The sequence below is a fragment of the Macaca mulatta genome, chromosome 14 (assembly GCF_049350105.2).
Source record: "Macaca mulatta isolate MMU2019108-1 chromosome 14, T2T-MMU8v2.0, whole genome shotgun sequence".
In the NCBI taxonomy this organism is placed as follows: domain Eukaryota; kingdom Metazoa; phylum Chordata; class Mammalia; order Primates; family Cercopithecidae; genus Macaca; species Macaca mulatta.
Window position 1 is genome coordinate 19439331 of NC_133419.1, and position 16277 is coordinate 19455607.

A 16277-nucleotide genomic window follows, 5' to 3' on the forward strand; every position below is an offset into this window, starting at 1 on the left:
CATCTCGGGTCTCTCTCTGTTTCCCTCTCTCTCTCTCTGTCTGTCTCTCATCACTACCTGCTATGTTGCAAGGACACTCAGAACACATGGTGACTTACCAAGGTCTATCAGCAACTGCAGGAAGGAGCTTGGAAGCAGATTTAAGGCCTGCAACAGCCATGAGCATGAGCTTAGAGGCAGGTGCTTTCAACCAATACCTTGCCTGCATCTTCATGAGGGTCTCAGGGTCCCATTCTTTCTGATCAGGTCCCTGACCTTGGCATAGCAGATCTGCTGCAATTGAGAATTCAATCTTCTTTGGAGTCTCATCGCTTTTATAATTTAAGTTCTGGGCCTGATCCTTAGTTTTCTCTGCCATCCAGTACAGGAGATCAGTCTCTTTATACACTACCAAAGATATCCTCAAGTGCTTACACTTTGCCTTATATCACTAATCAATCATTCTGGGACTTTCATTGTCTTTCTCCAATTAAACTATGCACCCACCACCCCCAGCAACAGCCATCTCATTTTATAGTCTTTACAAATGCTATTTATCCAGAACCTCTCAAGTGCTTGATGTGCTGCAGCCCCTAGTACATTAACATCTACCTGTGTCCCGTGCCAGCTCATCACCAGTGAAAGTGTTAGCAATTGCACCCTAACCGCATGTTGGGGGCTCCCACTGTTCCACCTACTGTTCGTAATGGGGTCCTCAGATGCAGTCAGCCAGTGAGCAGCACAGCTCCCAAATCCCATTTTTGAGACTGCTGTCTTAGGCCAAATAACTGCTGTTGTAGGTCAGGTTTCCTGGGAAACAGACTCGGAAGCAGAGATTTGCATGTAGGCAGTTTATTGAGTTTTGGGAACAACACCTGTGGAAGGAAAGAAGCCTGGATTGGGTAGAGAGAGAAGTCGGGCTCTGATGCAGTCACAACAGAGGCTTCAGGAGATTCTACAGGGAGATCAGAAACTGGGATGGTCCTTTGGAGTTGTCCAATCAAGATGAAGAGACCCGGCCTTCATACGCCCCACTAACTTGTGATTGGATGCAGGACGACCCAGCGAGGGCATCTCATCTTGGGCAATGCAGCTTCCTTCGGTTGAGGGCAATTCCTAGGAAAGACTCCATTGTGAGCAGTCCATAGCTAACACTCCTTGCAGCTGGGTGAATAAGTAACCTGGTCCTGAAGTAGAGTCTGGGAGGCATAACCACGCTCCACTCCAGCGAGTACTGTTACTCTACCCCTTTTAGAGATAAGTAAAACTGAGACACGGAGTAGGTAAGTAACTTCCCCAGCCAGAGAGTAACAGAGCCAGGGCCCATGCTCTGATGCCTCTCTAGGAGGAGGAGGAAAAGGAAGATTCTTCCTCCATTCCTGGGATCATGGCCAAGTCAAGGAACAGGTTAGACAGGCTAAGTCTGCTTTTTTATATTCTAGGGTCTCCATACTGGTGCCCTTTTCTCTCTTCTTAGAGTCTTCTTCCCAGACCTCAGCCTCAAAGGCATGGCGGGAAGCATTTTGGGCTTGGAGAGGAGATGATGTTGTCTGGGTGGGAGTAGGCATGACTGGTGTTGAGGCAATGACTAGACTGCAAAAAAAAAAAAAAAAAAGTTTTGAAAGACAAGTCAAGGGAGGTAAAGTGAGATTGTGAGGCTAAGGCCAACTATGGGGGTCTGAATAGTCAAGCTAAGGAATTTGAACACTACTTTCTGCACAGTGATGAGGGGAGTGGAGGGTTCTGAGTAGCAGGGGGTGGGTGAGAATGATGTTCACAGCATTGCTGGAGGAAGAGTTTAATGTGTCCCGGGACTGTGGATGAACAACTGGTGGCAGAGACTGGAGGCAGGGAAGTCTGTTAGGAGGCTGCAGCAACAGTCTGTGATGGGGGAGGAAGCAGAGACAATGAGAATAGCAAAGAAAGAATGCTGGGCTAGGCATGCTGAGGGAAGAATGTCAGGAATCCAAGCATGTTAAAGGCAATCATCTTAGGAGACACCAACATGGACAACAGGACTTCAAGCATGCCCCACAAAGGACCCTATAGCAAAGCTTCATTGAGATGAAAGCATTCAAGGGTTTACTATGGAAAAGGCAGCAGAAATTGCTTTCCCCCAGTGGAAGTGTAAGCAACCACGTGACAAATAATACATGAACACAGGAGGGCACATGGGTACACGGGTGAGTATTTGTCAATCTAGGTAAGGATTTTATTTAAAAACACCGATGTGGTAATGCTGTGTGCCAGGCACCGTTCTCTATGTGAAGATAACTCAATCATTTATTGTCACTGCAATTCTTGTTAGGTAGGTGTTATGGGAAAACTGAGGTTCAGAGAGGTTAAGTAATTTGCCCAAGGTTACCCAGTATTTTGGTCAACTTAAACTGTTATAACAAAATACCGTAAGGTGGATGGCGTATAAACAGACATTAATTTCTCCGAGTTCTGTGGGCTGGAAGTCTGAGATCAGGCTGTTGGCATGGGCAGGGGCTTGTGGGGGCCTCTTTTGGGCTTCAGACTGCCCACTTCTTCTTGTATCCTTGAGTGGTGGATATTCAGCAAGGGAGCTCTCTGTGTTGCTTTCATAAGGTCACCAATCCAATCACCAGGGCTCTACCCTCCTGACCTAATTATCGCCCACAGGCTCCACCTCTTAACACCATCACATTGAGGGTTAGGATTTCAGCATAGGAATTTTGGAGGGATGCATACATTCATTCCATAACATCTAGTAAGCGGAAGAACCAGGATTCAAACCCAGACGCTGTCTCCATATCTCACACCACTAACCACCATGCTCTGCTCAGGATACCCTGTGATGCACTATGATAAAAATCAAAGTGGGAGCCAAGCACAGTGGCTCACAACTGTAATCTCAGCAATTTGGAAGGGCCAGGTGGGAGGATCGCTTGGGCCCAGAAGTTCGAGACCAGCCTAGGCAACATAGTGAGATCCCATCTCTACAAAAATTTAAAAATAAAAAAATGAGCTTGGCATGGGGCCCTGTGCCCAGCTGTGGTCCCAGCTGCTTGGAAGGCCAAGGTGGGAGGATCAGTTGAGCCTGGGAGGTGGAGGTTACAGTGAGCCGTGATCACGCCACTGCACTCCAACTTGGGTGACAAAGTGAGACCCTGTCTCAAAAAAAAAAAAAAATGTGGGGATAAAAAGATAATAATCGCCAACTTACTGGTAAGTCCGGTTGAACTTTAAAAATTGCCAAGATGTCTAATTTTTATTTTTGAGCCTATTGCTTCCACACGTTTACCTGTGACTTCATCTTACCTCCTCTCTCACATTTTTGATTCATAAACACCTTTTGGGAAGCCAGCCCATCACTCTGTCTCAGGCTTGATCATGAGTCAGAACAGCCTGAAATAATCCCATACATCCACAATGACAAACAGTGGAGCATCTTAGTATTAGGGATTAGTCACTTACTCTTTCCTTAAGTGCTTCCTTTGTTCATATGGAAAACAACTATAGAACCCCTGCCCTGTGCAGGCACTGGGCTGAAGATTAGAAATACAGAGAAGAGGCCGGGTACGTGGCTCACACCTGTAATCCCAGCACTTTGGGAGGACGAGGCGGGTGGATCGCCTGAGGTCAGGAGTTCAAGATCAGCCTGGCCAACATGGTGAAACCGCATCTTTACTAAAAATACAAAAAATTAGCCAGGCCTGGTGGAGGGTGCCTATAATCCCAGCTACTTGGGAGGCCGAGGCAGGAGAATCACTTGAACCCGGGAGGCGGAGGTTGCAGTGAGCTGAGATCACGCCATTGCACTCCAGCCTGGGCAACAAGAGTGAAACTCTGTCTCAAAAAAAAAAAAAAGAAAGAAAGAAAGAAAGGAAGGAAGGAAGGAAGGAAGGAAGGAAGGAAGGAAGGAAGGAAGGAAGGAAGGAAGGAAGGAAGAGAAAAGAAAAGAAAAATAAATACAGAGAATAATAAGGCTTGGCCCCTGTGCTTGAGGGGTTTGTAGTCTGAGGGACTCTGGTCACCCCAGGTCCCCCATCCAGATTTCTTTTTTCTTTCTTTTTTTTTTTTTTATTATACTTTATGTTCCAGGGTACATGTGCACAACATGCAGGTTTGTTACATATGTATGTATACATGTGCCATGTTGGTGTGCTGCACCCATTAACTCATCATTTACATTAGGTATATCTCCTGATGCTATCCCTCCTCCCTCCCCCCACCCCACAACAGGTCCCGGTGTGTGATGTTCCCCACCCAGATTTCTAGAAGCAATGGGCAATCAGGGAGGCAGGGGAACATTCTGTGGCTGTTGGAAGCAGCTGGGGTTTGGGGTGGAGTTGATGGTATGGGTCTAAGGAGGAGACTGGGGCAGCTATGCCGTAAGGGGAAATGTGAAACCTTGTCTTGATACACTTCTCAACCAGACCCTCAAATGCTTATCACCTATTTTCTCACAGTCTTGGAAGAAGCTTAGTGTGGGGGGAGCTATTTTATTGACATTTTGATATATCCATGAAAGAGTTAGGTGGCATGCTCAATGTGCGTAGAATTCTGTCCTCCAATTTCATCAAGTACATTTCTATCTTTAAAAAGTGCTTGATAGAGAAAAGAGAATATACAACATATACCTAAGTACAAAGCATACATAATAAAATGAACATTTATAAACTGCCCAACTTAATAACATTTCCAATTCTGTTGGCTACCTGTGAATTCCTCCCTAATCCCACCCCCTGCCTACCTCCCAGAAGTAACTGCTGTCCTGGATTTTGTGTTTATCATTTCCTTGCTTTTTAGGATAGTTTTATCACACATATGTGACCCTAAACAATAAAGTGTTTAGTTTGGCTTACTTTTTTAGATTTATAAAAATGGTTTCCTTCAGTATAGAGCCGGCTGTGACTTACTTTTTGCATTTCACATTGTATCTCTAAGATTCTTCCAAATTGCCCGGTGTAGCTGTACTTCATTTTCACAGCTGTTTATTAATTCATTCAATAAACATTGATTGGGCCCCTGTAATATTCTATTAAGTAAATATATCACAATTTATGTAGTCTTCTATCAGTGAATGTTTGGGTTGTTTGTGTGTGCGTGGGTGTGTGTGTGTGTGTGTGTGTGTTTGCCTTTATCAGCAATGCTACTGGGAACATTCTTGTACATAGCTCCTGAAACATATGTGCAAGATTTTCTCAACAGCACTGGTTTTCCAATTGGGATTCATGGCCTTTAGTGGGTCATAAAATCAATTTGACAGATTCAATCAATGCTTCAAAAAAAGAAAGAAAGAAACAGCAGAAACTGAATTCCTTTCATGTATAAACTCAGTTCCTTTCTAAGTATCTCCATGAAACTTCTTTTTCAGGTACGTTTTGTGTATCCTGGGTTATGATGTGAAGGGATTTTCTTTTTCTTTCTTTCTTTTTTTTTTTTTTCTCCGAGATGGAGTATTGCTGTGTTGCCCAGAGCTGGAGTGCAATGGCACGATCTCAGCTCACCGAAACCTCTGCCTCCCGGGTGCAAGCAATTCTCTTGCCTCAGCCTCCCGAGTTGCTGGGATTACAGGTGCACGCCAACACGCCCAGCTAATGAAATTTTCTTACTATAGTTCATAGAAAAGTTTGAAAGCCCTTGCTCTAGGGTGGTGCTTCTTAAACTACCTATGTGAGTTTTAAAATTTTTTCCAATCTGTCACAGATACTTTTGTAAAAATACAACAAAAATTAACTACTTGGAAAATGAAATTTTAAGAATTCAAAGACATACAAAATATAAACCCGAAATTTTAATTATTATATTCAACAGGCATAAATTATAATCCAGTGAATACAGTGTGGCAGTTTTCCACAAAAGACAAAATATAGCCAGGCGCAGAGGCTCACGCCTGTAATCCCAGCACTTTTGGGAGGCCGAGGCGGGCGGATCACAAGGTCAGGAGATAGAGACCACAGTGAAACACTGTCTCTACTGAAAAAAAAAAAAAAAAAAAAAAAGCCGGGCGTGGTGGTGGGCGCCTGTAGTCCCAGCTATCCAGGAGGCGGAGCTTGCAGTGAGCCCAGATGGCGCCACTGTACTCCAGCCTGGGCCACAGAGCGAGACTCTGTCTCAAAAAAAAAAAAAAGACAAAATATGGAAGCATCCCAAAAGTCCACTGATGGATGAATGGATAAACAAAATGTGGTAAAAACATACAAAAGAATATTACTCACCCTTCGAAAGGAAGTAAATTCTGACACATGCTACAACGTGAATGAACCTTGAGGACATGAGGCCAAGTGAAATCAACGAGTCACAAAGGGACAAAACTATATTATTCCACTTACATGAGTACTTAGAGTAGTCAAGATCATAAAGACAGAAAGTAGAATGGTTGCTGATAGGGGCTGGGAGAATGGGAAATTGTTGGTACGTGTATCAGTCTGTTCTTACGCTGCTGATAAAGACATACCCGAGACGGCGTAATTTATAAAGGAAAGATTAATTGACTCACAGTTGAGCATGGTTGGGGAGGCGTCAGGAAACTTACAATCATGGCGGAAGGAGAAGCAAACACATCAGCAGCAAGGAGAAGCTCTGAGCGAAGCGGGGGGGGGGGTGTGGGGGAAGCCCTTTATAAAACCAGCAGATCTCGTGAGAACTCACTCACTATCAGGAGAACAGCATGGAGAAACTGCCCCCCCATGATTCAATTACCTCCACTGGGTCCCTCCCACAACATGTGGGGATTACGGGAGCTGCAGTTCAAGATGAGATTTGGGTGGGGACACAGCTAAACCAAATCAGTATGTAATTTCAGTTTGGAAAGATAAAGTTCTAGCGATGCATGGTGGTGATGGTTGCACGACAATGTGAATGTACTTAATGTCACCAAATTGTATGCTTAAAATGATTAAAATGGTCAATTTTATATTATGGATATCTCACTATGATTTTTTAAATGTCTAAACAAATAAATATAGTGTGTCAGTATCAAGTTGCTATGAACTTTTTTACATGCTTACTCTAACTTTCTGTATTTCTAACAGATTATTCACATGTCAGCACCAGGACCATACTTTGAGTAGCGCTGCTTCAGGTTGTACATCTAAGAACAGATCAACTGGTGTATAGGCTAGGCACATGTTTACCTTTACAAGATAATCCCAAATTGTTTGCCAAAGAGGCTCTTCAATTTTATACTCCCAATAGCAGGTGTATTAAGAATTTCCTTTGCTCTTCATCCTTGCCAATACTTAGAACTGTCAGAATTCTTAATGTTTGCCAATCTGGTGGGTGTAAAATAGTATCTAGTTTTGGTTTTAATTGCATTTCCCTGATTATTAATAAACTTGAGCATCTTTTTATATGTTTATTGACTAGTTGTGTTTTTTATTTTGTGAAATGCCTGTTTAAATCTTTTGCTCATTTTTCTACTGGGCTGTTGGTATTTTATTATTGATTTGTGAGAGTTTGTTTAATCAACAAATATTTACTGGGCACCTATGTACCAGGCACTCTTGTGTATTATGTATGCAGCGAGCAAAATACACCAAAATTCCTGGTCTCATTTCAAAGTTTATAGTCTATTGGGGACAGCAGGAGGCAGGCAATCAAATCATTTAGTTAAATAGATAGTATGTATGGCAATGATAAATGTTGAGGTTAAAAATAAGGTGAGAGCCGGGCATGGTGGCTCATGCCTGTGATCCCAACACTTTGGGAGGCTGAGGAGGGCAGATCACTTGAGGTCAAGAGTTCAAGACCAGACTGACCAATATGGTGAAACTCTACTAAAAATACCAGAATTAGCCAGGCGTAGTGGCATATGCCTGTAGTCCCAGCCACTCAGGAGGCTGAGGCAAGAGAATTGCTTGAACGCAGGAAGTGGAGACTGCAGTGAGCTGAGATTGTGCCACTGCACTCCAGCCTGGGCAACAGAGCAAGACTCTGTCTAATAAAAAGAAAAAGGCAGGAAGGGCAATAGGCAGTGCAGGGAGTGGTGGTGAGCTTTGTAATTTTTGAACAGTGGTCAGGAAAGGTTTTCTGAAAAATATGACATTTGAGTAAAGATCCTGAAAGAGATGAGATGTGCAGGCAGACGGCTATAGGAAAAGTTGATTTTATATTCATTTGTCAGTTTCATACGTTCCAGATACCTTCTCCCATTGTGTGGCTTGCCTTCTCGCTTTCTTGAAGATGTATTTTGAAAGAAGTTCTTATTTTTAATATACTATATCAGTTTTTTATTTTACGGCTAGTACATTTTGTACCTTGTATAGAAAATCTTTCCCTGTCAAACATCATAAAGGAATTCCAATTTTCTCTGACAGTTTTAAAGTTTTGCCTTGTATATTTTGCTTTTAATTTACACAGAACTTACTTTTGGAGATGGTATGATATAGAGATCTATCTTCCCCCCATGTGAATAACAAATTGTGGGCACCACTTGTTAGATAATCTATCCTTTTCCTGTGGTCTGTGATGCCATCTCTGTCATAAATCAGGTTTTTATATATGTGCAGATCTGCTTTGGGGGATTTTGTTCAATTCCGTTTGTCAATGTGTTTGTCCCTGTACCTATACCACACTCTATTACTTACTGTGACTTTATATTATGTTTTTATACATGAAGATTTGGTTACTCTTGGGACTCCATCCTTCCATATACATTTTAGAATTAGCTGCTTGCCAAGTTCATTGAAAACTCTCTTGAGATATTAACTAGAGTTCAGTTGACTCTGTAGATCAATTTGAAGAGAATTGACATCATTTTTCTTTTCTTTTCCTTTCCTTTCCTTTCCCTTTCCTTCCTTCCTTCCTTCCTTCCTTCCTTCCTTCCTTCCTTACTTCCTTCCTTCCTTCCTTCCTTCCTCTCTCTCTCTGTCTCTCCCTTTCTTTCTTTCTTTCTTTCTTTCTTTCTTTCTTTCTTTCTTTCTTTCTTTCTTTCTTTCTTCTCTTTCTTTCTGTGACAGGGTCTTGCTCTGACATACAGGCTGGAGTCCAGTGGCACAATTATGGCTCACTCCAACCTCTGCCTCCTGAGCTCAAGTGATCCTCCCACCTCAGCCTCCTGGGTAGCTGGGACTACAGGCATGCAGCACCACACCTAGCTAATTTTTGTGATTTTTGTAGAGATGGGATTTAACCATGTTGCCCAGACTAATCTTGAATTCCTGGGCTCAGAAGGTCCTCTCACCTTGGCCTCCCAAAGTGCTAAGATTATGGGCATGAGCCACCATACCTGGCAATGTTATTTTCATACCATGACATTTTATCCATGAACGTGGCTCATCAGACCATTTACTTAAATTTTTTTTCATGTCTTTCAATAAAGTTTATTTTTTTCTTTATAAAGGTCTTCCATGTCTTACATCATGCTTATTCCTTAATTTTGGTTGCTTTTATAACTGGTGTCTTTTAAAGTTATGCATTCGAAATGTCTATCCCTGGAGTATAGAAATTCAGTTGATTTGTATTATCCACCGTCCTCATTAAACTTTAAAAAATTATAATAACTCCAGCACTTTATAAAGTCTTTTGTGTTTTCTAAGTAAACAATTATATTCTCTGTAATAATATCAGTCTTGTTTCTTCCTTTCCAAAATGTACACATTTTACTTTTCTTCTCTTATTGTACTGGATAGGACCTCAAGTATGATGTTGGAAAGAAGTGTTGATGTAGACATTTTTGTCTGGTTTCTGATTTTAAAAGGGATACTTCTAACATTTCACCTTGAAGAATGATGTTTGATGTAATTTTCTTGGTAAAAACTCTTTATGAGATAGGAAGTTTCATTATGAATTGGTGGTAAATTTTAGCAAATGCTTTTTTTTCTGCATCTTTTTAATTATATGATTTTTTTTCTTGATCTATGAATATGGTGAATTATATTAATAGCTTTTCTATTGCTAAATCACCCTTACAAACCTAAGATTAACCCAACTTGATCATGATTATTATGATCAGTATCATCTTTTTTTATACACTCCTGAATTCAGTTTCTAAGCATTTTTTTTTTTTAGATGGAGTCTCACTCTGTCACCCAGGTGGAGTGCAGTGGTGTGATCATGGCTCACTGCAACTTCTGCCTCCCAGGTTCAAGTGATTCTCTTGCCTCAGCCTCCCGAGTAGCTGGGATTACAGGCGTGCACCACCACACCCAGCTAATTTTTGTATTTTTAGTAGAGACAGGGTTTCATCATGTTGGCCAGGCTGGTCTTGAACTCCTGAACTCAAGTGATCTGCCCTCCTCTGCCTCCCAAAGTGCTGGGATGACAGGCATGAGCCACTGTGCCCAGCCCGATTTCTAGGATTTTTGCACTAATGTGAATGAATGAGATTAAACTCTCATTTTCTTGACCAATTTTATTTTTTGACATGCCTCTAATGGATTTGTCACTGTTGCTAAGCACAGGTTAATTATCTATAACGCAGAAGGCCCTTTTCCCTCTGCTGGTCACCCAGTAGCCTTTCCATTCTGGCCTTTGCTTCTAACATCAGCACTCTGATGTCTGAGTACCAGCTACAGTGGAGGCCACACACAGTCCCAACAGTTCAATGGTAGGCTTGAAGAGGCCAAGCCCCTGGAGACCTGGCTGATTGTCAGTCATATCCCTCTTCTCCTGCTCAAAACTCATTTTGTCTGAGAAGCTCCTCCTGATTGCTATGATCTACCTTGAGGGCAGGATCCACATCTTTTTGTCCCTCTATCCCTAGGGCCTAGCACGATGTTTGCACAGGGCAGTCACTCATAAACATTTGTGGAGCTGAGTTTACCCAACCCAATTCTGAGCTCTTCTTGGCTTAGTTGACACCGATTACATTTTTTTTTTTTCAAAATGTTCTTAAGCCTTTTTTTTTTTACATGCATGTCATGCATATGCAAAAGATAGACAGTGGTGGTTTTGCAGGTAAGAATTGTGTTTACTGAGGAATTTCTTTTCGTCTTTCCAATGCCAAGGCCTGCCTCACACATGCCGAAGTCCCTTCAAAGTCTTGTCCCATTGGTGTTTTTATCCACACTCCTCCTCACACATTGAAAATTCTAGGTGGGCCTGACTAATGTTTCCCAGGCCAGCCCTGCCCCTTCCTGCTTTTACCTTCGGGTCGTACCTTTGCTCGTGTTGTGACCTTTTCTGTCTTCAACCCCTCTTCTTCTCATGAACTCCTCTGTCTTTTACGTTTTACTGAAATAAAATCCCTGATGAGATTGTCCTGTCTTCCTCTCCTTTCCTCCTCCCCCGCCTTGGAATCAGTCTTTCATCCTCTGTGCTCTACAGATATTGCATACATACCTTTAAAAAAAATTCTTAAAAACTCTGAACTAGTTCAGTGTATATTTCCTAAAATCAGAAAATTATCTTAACAGAAGTACACTACAGGCCGGGTGTGGTGGCTTACGCCTGTAATCCCAGCACTTTGGGAGGCCGAGCTAGGTGGATCACTTGAGGTGAGGAGTTCAAGACTAGCCTGGCCAACATGGTGAAACCCCGTCTCTATGAAAAATACAAAAATTAGCCAGGCGTGGTGGTGGGCGCCCATAATCCCTGCTACTTGGGAGACTGAGGCAGGAGAATTGCTTGGACCCGGGAGGTGGAGGTTGTGGTGAGCCAAGATCATGCCATTGCACTCCAGCCTGGGCAACAGAGTGAGACTCTATCTCAAAAAACAACAATAAAAAAGAAGTACACTACAGTTGTCAAAATCAAGAAATTAACGTGGACACAAGTACCATTATCTAGTCCTCAGCTCATTCTCAAAATCATCCATGATCCCTCTCATTACCATTACTGTAACAACCACATTGCTTTATAGATGTGTTCACATTTTTCTGTGTCCTTGTGTGCAGATAATAACCCTAGGAGTCTGGGATTATCTCTTTTATCCTTGAGTCTTCTGTGTGTGCATGCACGTGTGTGTGTGGGTGATTAATCAATGAAATAATGTGACTTGTTTTGGGTTCCTTAGTCCTTCCTGTACGGCCTTTCCTTTCCTGCCCTGGGGTGCGCTCCCTCATCCTGTGGACTGGTGCCATCTTCCTCCTCTCTCTGAACCCTGACACTCACTTCATTTCTGAGCCTTCATGTAGACTAAGTAAGATGATTTAGTCTAAATGGTGGCTTGCAATCCTTCTCTTCCTGAGTAGATACTGAAGGGTAGGCCCAAATGAACACTGCAGCCCTCTTGCCCTCAAGGGCCTCTGTTTCTAGTGTGCTGTGGCCTCCTCCAAAAGTCAGCACTGTGACTTGCTCACACTCTGTGCTTGATGTCTACTGGTCCAGTGAATGAATGCAAGTGTGAGAAGGCTGGCCCGAGATGAAGAGCCCGGGGTTCAAGCACTCTCCACTCAGGCCACTTGGCTGCATCGTCAATGGCTGGACATAATGTTCCAAACCAGCAGTATTATGTTACTTCCCTTTAGCTCATTTAAAGCCAACAGGCAGTTCTGAGAAGCATGTCAGACTAAAAACTTGGACTGCCTGTTTTATGAGGGGAAAAAATATCACTAAGAGACCAAGGAGAGAAACGGAAAAAGGGCTGAAACGCACCTCATGGGGGTTGTCACTATTTTAAAATGCTTGACTTTTTAGCTAGCGCCACTTATCCCTTAAATGCTTGGAGCTCCGAGGGGAGAAAATTCTGCAGAATTTGCAGGCAGGTTCCCTGCCCTCAATAAGCTTATAATTTATGCCTTGTGCTTGATTCAGTTCTTTGCTTTCACTTTGTCTCCCATTCTTTATTGAGCCTTTCTATTTCCCACATTATTCTTGTTTATTTCATTGCATGATTGATGATGAACCTTTGTGGAGCACCAGTAATGTGCATGACAATGTGAGAAACTTGGAATTAGGTCCTGGTGGGCTTATAATACAAGATTGTCTCTAATACCAGCTTGTGTTTTTCCACCTATCTGCAGCTTTTTGTTTTTTCCGCGGGGTTCAGTGCCTTCACAAGAAGCAGCTACCATTCACCTGCTCCATTCAAATCCCCTTCTAAGCACTATGATCTTCCTAAATCTACATTTGAAACTTTGGCCTCTTGTCTCCCCTCAGTGAGGTGTTTCAGGACAAGAATCTATTCTTCACAGTTCGGGCAAAGTATTTTGATCCCAGTGGAAAGCCAACAGAAACCCTGGTCTTCTATCCTCTCCTGGGCAACAGAGTCCAGAAGGCATCTTCAGGGGTTCCCAGAAAGGCACTGTAGGAGCACAGGCAGAAGATGATTCCCGTGGCTGAAGAGGCCAAAACTCTGCCCCTCATCTTGCCTGCAGTGAAGGGGCGCTATGCTCATCCCAGCAGTTAATCCTCTGACCGCTGGTTATGGATAAATAAGCTTGGACCACCTGATCCCTTGCAGGGTTTCTGGGGAGAAGCGGTGAGGGGTTGCTGTGTCCCCAGGATGGTTCTGTCGTGGGACTGGTTTCTTGGGAGTGATTAGCACTCCTCTGCTACGGCCCCAAATCAAACCCAGCCAGGCTTTATGCTATGACACCCTGCAATATTTGTTGACACTGTTTTCCGGCTCAAATTGCCATCCTGTCTTTGTGAGGTGAAGGGGAGGAGGGAGAGTGAGGTGAGGAAGCAGTAAGAGGAAGGCAGGTCACGTCTCATCCTCCCACAGGGACCAGAGCCAGCCTCCTCCCCACTGCGCCTTTTCTGATGTTTTGTCCAATCTCATTGGTGTCTCAAGCCCCCCGGGGTTCCGGCCCCTTCCCCTAGGGAGGTGATTTTTCACAGTGAATCCCGCTTGTCCTGACTCCCCGCTTTTAGCACTCTCTTAATTCCAGCCATTGTTTTACTTCCAAATGCACATTAAATAGCCCATCTTTCTCTTTGATTCTTTTCACCTTGCTGGTGTTTGTAGATGGAATGATCGTCCTTGATTTATGAGTTAGCCAAGCTGTGCGTAATTATTTCTTCATCTTCACTCATGGATCCTTCCATCCCTTAATCACTCTTGTTTTTCCCTCGGCTGCCACTTTCTGTACATTTGTCTGGTAACGAGGCAGCTAGTGCCACGTCCAGTTCCTGTTCCGGGGACTCAGTGTCTGAAGAGGGCAGCTAATGTGCCCAGGACCCACCCCTCCGCATCATGAATCAGCTTGTGCCTGAGTTTTTCGGCATTTAACACCTTCATCATTTCAGCCATTATGTCTATTGAAAGTGCGTGGACCACAACATACCATGGTTCATCCCTCTGTCTCTCTCTCTGTCTGTCTCTCCCTTTCTCTCTGTCTCCCTGTCTCTAGCGTTTGTGGTGGAAGGATTGTTCTTGATCTATGAATGTATTTATTCCTGGTGACTTCTGAATAAAGCGCTGCACATGCTTCAATGTAGATGTTTTCCTGGATCTCCTGTTGTGTGGGGTAATTTAGGAAGAGGCATTGTGGGGGTGGAGGAGCGGTAATGTGTCTAGTTTCAGGCAGCCTGGGTTCAAATCTCAGCCTCTTCACTGCCCCTTCCTAGCTGAGTGACCTTGGGCAAGTCTCTTAACCTCCAGCAACCTCACTTTCCGTACTCATCAAATGGAAATCTGATTGCTGGAATGGAGAGTTGCTGTAAGGATGAAATGAAACAGCTTGCATGAGCACGGCATAGCGACAGGCACACGGCAGGGCTCAGTGTGTACGGGTTTCCTTCAGTTCATGCACTCGGCTGCTTTGTTGGATGTTTCTCAGACTTTTGGAATTTGTAGACTACGAAAATCTCAAAATAACATTTCGAGGAGTCTAAGTTTGCCAACTTTTTATTTTGCCAAGTAAGAACAGTAAAAAAAAAAATAATAGCACAACTAATCTCAGTCTATTTTCACTACATTTCCCACAAAAGAAATAAAAAATAAAGAGGACACAATTTGAGTTAAAAATGAAATGCATTTATTTAGCTTTACAGAAAACTGTATTGTTCTGACTTGGCTTATCTCACCAGGGATGGATGGAAACTTGGTTCAGAGATCAGCATTTGGGGATCGTTGCTGTCACTGACAACTCAGACCGGCCTTCCAGATGAACGTGTCCTCGCTCTAGACGCCTGGACCTGAGGTGGGAGGGGTAGGCAGGAGCATGAGGGGGCGGGACATGTTTCAGTGTTAAATTGAAAGTTTAAAGATCTGCCAGGTGTGATTGCTGGGTCCAGAGGTCTTGGGCCTGCTAGAAATAAGAGTAGATGTGAGAAGTTGATGTGTACAATGCAGAGTATGTGTAGAGAGCAGCAGCAGAATATTTCATGTCCGAGTGTCAGGTAAAAGAAAAGCTCTATGCATTTTAGTTTTTAAAAGGATGCAAGTGAGCAATCAAAACTTGCCACACATCACAGGAGTTCGAGACCAGCCTGGACAACCAAGTGAGACGCGGTCTCTACAAAAAATCAGCCCAGTAGGGTGGCTCATGCCTGTAGATCCAGCTACATGAGAGGCTGCAGTGGGAGGATGGTTGAGACCAGGAGATCCAGGCTGCAATGAGCCATGATCACATCACTGTACTCCAGTATGGGCAACAGAGTGAGATCCTATCTCTGAAAAAAAAAAAAAACCAATCAAACCTCAGAACCAAAAACCAAGCAAAACTTGCCACATCTGTAGCTGAAATGTGTTTAGGCTTGTGATGGTTTCACTCTGACTGTGTTCCGAATCCTTTGTGACTTTTCACACACACACTCACATACACACGTATACTTTGGGGTTGCAATATTCCAGATTTGGTCTAAGTGTAGAGGTGAATTGTTTTTTGAGAAGTTTGAGCCAACTCTGCTCAGTTGGTTTCACTTAGGGAAGGGCAGAAAAATCCTTCCTAGGAGAAAATAAATTCACATACATATGTATTTATAGGTCTATACATGTACTTTTTTTTTTTTTATTTTTTTGAGACAGAGTCTTGCTCTGTTGCCTAGGCTGAGGTGCAGTGGTGTGATCACAGTTCACTGCAACCTCCGTCACCCAGGTTCAAGCGATTCTCCTGCCTCAGCCTCTCAAGTAGCTGGGATGACAGGTGCCTGTCACGAAACTGGGCTAACTCTTGTATTTCTAGCAGAGATAGTGTTTCATCATGTTGGCCAGGCTGGTCTTAAACTCTTGACCTCAGGTGACCTGCCCCCCTCATCCTCGTCCTTATTTTTATTTATTTATTTATTTACCTTTAGAGACAGGGGCTTACTCTGTCACTCAGGCTAGAGTATGGTGGTGCAGTCATAGCTCACTGTAGCCTCAACCTCCTGGGATCAAGCAATCCTCCCACCTCAGCCTCCCAATTAGCTGGGACTACAGGTGTGAGCTACTGTGCCCAGCCCACATACTATATATATATATATATATATGGGCTGGTACAATCTTGGCTCACTGAAAC

The 16277-nt window shown here is 43.4% G+C and overlaps 1 long non-coding RNA gene across 1 annotated transcript; it reads right to left on the bottom strand.

Annotated features, from left to right (window-relative positions):
• Positions 1-815: 815 nt before the first annotated feature.
• Positions 816-6514, bottom strand: LOC144334263 (uncharacterized). The gene is made up of 3 exons (XR_013403942.1): positions 6449-6514; positions 3248-3351; positions 816-1572 (listed from the first exon to the last, which is right to left on the bottom strand). It is a non-coding gene; the product is annotated as an uncharacterized LOC144334263 (long non-coding RNA).
• Positions 6515-16277: the final 9763 nt, after the last annotated feature.